Raw genomic sequence first — 4,882 nt, 5'->3', positions numbered from 1 at the left:
GAAATGTGGTCACGCAAAACACAGTCCTTGTGTTAGCAGGGGTCCACCTGCTCAGAGTCTAGCAACTCCACAAGGTTCAGGTCAGCTCAACACAGACATGTCTGGAGTTTGCCTCCCCAGACTTACTGAACAAGTAATGCCTCAGCAGACCTTGTATTTAGACCCCAGACCGCACCTTCAGGTGGAGATATGGAGAACAACCTCCCCCCGCTCTATGGTTGTTCTTATAAAGACATACATTTTACAAGTGGCGACTTAACCCTTCTCAGCAAATAATATGCTGAAGGAAACTTAACGGCTTTATTTCACTAAAGCTAATGGCCTCAGGAAAACATATCTCCCCTCCAGCACTTTACCAGTGACTTTGTCACATCTTTTATTTCATTGCCAATTCCAGTGGACATTTCAGCCCGTCCCAGGCTTTTTTCAGCAATGCAGTCATCATACAATCACTAGTTTATAAAGGATTACACCTCAGAAGTGACATCAGATGAAAAACAAAAAAACGCCTACCCGATATAATTCTTCATGCATGAATCCCGTATAACATAATTTATTTTTTATTTTATGTATTTTTTGAATTATTATATTATTCACGGCTACGTAGACATTATTGCATTAAATATAATTAATCAAAGCTATATTGATGAATCATATTATGAAAATTTTTTACTGAAATGAAAATAACTTGGACTGTGTCGAGTATCATCATTGAAATTACATCAAGTAGGGATTCATCAATATTAAATCAGCGCAACAATGTTGTCTAAAACAAAGAAATACCGTATTTTTCGGACTATAAGATGCACCTAGGTTTTAGAGGAAGAAAATAGAAAAAAAATGTAGGCAAAAAATGTGGTCATGATGCCCTGTTAAGGGGGAGGGGGTCTGCTGCTGACAATGTTATAGGGGTAATGTCCCCCAATTCTGTTAATATTCCCCATCCTGGTCTGTATGGCCCCCTCCTTCCTCTTATACGTGGCCCTCATCACCATCCTGATATGCATGGCACCCCTCATCCCCATCCTGGTCTGCATGGCACCCAAATCCCCCATCTTTGTATACATGGCACCCCAATCTCCTATCCTGGTATGCATGGCACCCCTTGATCCCCATCCTGATATGCTAGGCACCCCTCATCTTGGTAGGCATGGCTCCCCTCATCCTGGTATGCATGGTTCCCCTCATCTTGGTATGCATGGCACCCCTCATCCCTCTTCCTGGTATGCATAACACCCCTCATCCTGGTATGCATGGCACCCCTCATCCTGGTATGCATGGCACCCCTCATCTTGGTATGCATGGTACCCCTCATCCCTCTTCTTGGTATGCATGGCACCCCTCATCCTGGTATGCATGGCACCCCTCATCCTGGTATGCATGGCACCCCTCATCCTAGTATACAAGGCCATCCCCTGATCCCCATCATGCTGCACACACAAAAATAAACAATTATAATCACCTCCTCTCTCCTCCAGCGCTACGTCCCACTCTGCTGTCGACACTCACTATGAAAGGCGCGCATGGCGTCCCTGCCATGCGCCTTCACACAGTGTGAGATGCTGTTCTGGAATAGTTACTGCTCCCTGCGCCAGAACTGTGTGTGTGTGGAGCAGTGACCATTAACTCACACAGAACCTGCAGCACTTCTCCTGCTGCGGACGGTGGTCTTTGTGCCCACTATTAAAGACCATGAATATTCACTACAACCCATGGGAGTGGATTGTAGTGAATATTCATGGTCTTTAATAGCGGGAACATAAACCGAACAGCGGCAGCAGGAGCCGCACTGTGGCTACAGTGTGCGCGTTTTTGAGGAAAATTAATCATTGTTTTCCACGCCCATGGGCGTGTGGAGCAGTGAATATTCATTTTCTTTAGCAGCGGGCACAGTGTAGGCTGCAGCAGGCGGCTCCTGCCTCTTGTGCCCCGCCGCCGCTCCCCCCACACCCCTCACCACCCACAGCCATAGTTATATAGTACGGGGCACAGTTCGGACTATAAGACACCCCCACTTTCCTCCAAAATTTTGGAGGAAAAAAGTGCGTCTTATAGTCCGAAAAAATACGGTATATTTTTTAATCACAAACAAATTTAAGATAAAAATAAAAGATAAAATTTCATATATTGCGACTCATTTCATAACCTTTATTAATACATTCGGGGATAACGTTTTTACATTATGTATCCAATACGCCTCACTTCGGAGGAGTATTGTCTTTATATTACCACCCCTCCTAGGAATTCTAGGAATTATCACCTGTTCCAGCACTTGGTATTTTAATTGTGCGATAGTATGTGTGTTTTTTTTTCCTGAAAATGTGCTGGAAGAGGTAATGGCAATACCAATAAAGGTAATATCTCCGCACCTTATTGTGGATTTGTGCTTATTAATCTTTGTACCAACTGATTGCGTGGTTTCTCCACTATAAGCTAAACCACAGGGACATTTTACCATATAAATCACGTTATTGGAGAGGCAAGTAAAAAAAACTTTTCTTTTTCGTGGTTGTCCAGTTTGAGAGTCATAAAAAAAAAAATTCTCCTTTAGCAACATTATTACATTGGAAACATCCCAAACATGGATATGTACCGTTTTTTCCTACTAGAAATAAAGGTTTGTTTAGATTCTCTCTTTTCACTACCTAGGTCCGCACGCACTAATTTATCTTTAATATTAGTCAACTTTTTGTTACAAATCAATGGGAGATTCTCAAACTGTGATATCTGAGGATACGCATGATGTCAGATATGCCGATGTTTTTTAACAATATGATCAACTTTTAAATTGATTGGATGATAATCCCTGACAAAAGGTATCCTGTGTGATAATGCACTTCTAGATCTTTTATTAGACAGAGAATCCTCTTTAACTTTCTCTAACAGGTGGCGTGGATAACCTCTCGCCATAAAATCATGTCGCATTTCAGTAAGTCTCTGTTCACAAAGAGATGGTTCGGACACAATTCTGCGTATCCTTTGTAACTGTGATTTAGGGATAGCCCTCTTAAGAGAATAAGAGTGCGCACTTTCAAAGTATAAAACACTATTTTTGTCTGTATTTTTTTTATATATAAATCTGTATCCAGACTATTATCATTTTTAATAATTGATGTATCTAAAAAAAAATTATTCTTCCCAAATCGTGTGTCGTGGTAAAATTTAATTCATCCCAAATATTATTCAGATATTTTTCAAAATCTTGCATTGCCTCTAATGTGGCCCCTCCCATATGCAAATGACATCGTCAATATATCTATACCACGTTTTCACGTGTGTTTGAAAATAAAGTATGTTTGTATATAAATCGTTCTTCAAAGAATGCCATATATGCATTTGCATATGGGGGGGCCACATTAGCACCCATCGCCAAACCCCTCCGTTGACAATAGAAAGTGTCCTGAAAGAGAAAATAGTTCTCATTGAGGACTAGAGTCCAAAAAACGATAATGCAATCAATTTGGAAGTGTGTAAATTCATTTCAATTCAAAATCCAATGGATCTCCTCAAGTCCCTTGTGATGTCCTCTAGAAGGGTATAAATTAGCTCCATCAATGGTAACTAATATAGTATCATCTCCACTATCATCAATCATTTAAATTTTTTTCAAAAAAATCTTTAGTATCCAGAAGAAATGCTTTTGTTTTGTTTTTTTTATTTAATTGAGGAGGATCCTACCAACATGATTGATAACGGGGATAATACCGAGTTAGTTGATGCCACAATTGGCCTTGCCCGGAGGATCAATTAAGGTTGTATGCACCTTTGGCAGTTTATAAAATACAGGTGTAAGGGGATCCGTCTTCACCAAAAACTCCGCTAATTTATCATCAATAATACCCAGGTTTTTATATTTATCAATCATGTTGGAAATTTTCCTCTGAATTTTGGGCAAGGGATCATGGCTCAGTGGTACATAGGTCGTCTGATCTGACAATTGTCGCAGGATTTCTTTTTTTTATATTTGTAACGATCCATTACCACCACTGAACCACCCTTGGCTGCCGATTTAATTTCGATGGAATCGTCATGCCTTAAAGAAGTCAATGCTTGTCTCTTTCTAAAACCCAAATTCATTCTTGGATAAGGACCACTTTGTCTATCTGCATACGTGAATTTTGGGTGGAGAGAAAAAGCTTCTTTGTCTTAATCCCAGTTCAGATGCAGTAAATCATTTCAACTGTAATACAGGTAAAGTGCGCGCAGGTGTAATCACATTTGAAAAATACGTTTTAATCTGACATTACGGAGAAACTTAATGTCCAAATCAAGTTGAAATGTATTAAGTTTGGACATAACAACAAATGAAAGTCCTTTCTGCAATACTTGCATCTGAATTGCAAAAAAAGTTTTTGATGAAAAGTTTATAACAAGGGACCTGAGATCTTGTTTGCATCGCAGGTGTAGCTGTGTCGGTGATGGCGACCTGCTCTCCTCCTCTTCTTGTGATGTTCTGCTTCTTTGTTCGCGAGGAAAAAGGACGTGGATTCCTCCAGGATCCTAAGAACTCTCTGCTAGAATCAGATGAATAAAAATCATTCCTAAAACATTGTCTGGGATTTCTAATCCTATTGGAAGTTTGCTCTCGCCATCTATAAACTTTATTATTTAGATAGTCTTCAGTGTCACGAGTAAATTTCCTTCTTTTTCTCTCTTGTAAATCCTTTCAATGAATATCCAGAACAGAATTACAAAGATTCCTTCACAATGGAAAGTTTATCAGATTTCAAGCAGGAGGTTAATTGCTCTTCAATATTAGCACTCTGAACTTTAAGGTCAGCGATGGCTTTATGCAATCTGCAATAGTTAGTAACATCAAATCCATAGAGCATTTATTAAGCACTTGCTCAAAATCATCGCAGAATATATTATCTTCTGAAAA

This window comes from Phyllobates terribilis, unplaced genomic scaffold (assembly GCF_046119375.1).
Source record: "Phyllobates terribilis strain yellow unplaced genomic scaffold, ASM4611937v1 Scaffold_117__1_contigs__length_5270597, whole genome shotgun sequence".
Lineage (NCBI taxonomy): Eukaryota > Metazoa > Chordata > Amphibia > Anura > Dendrobatidae > Phyllobates > Phyllobates terribilis.
This window is presented reverse-complemented; position numbering follows the sequence as displayed.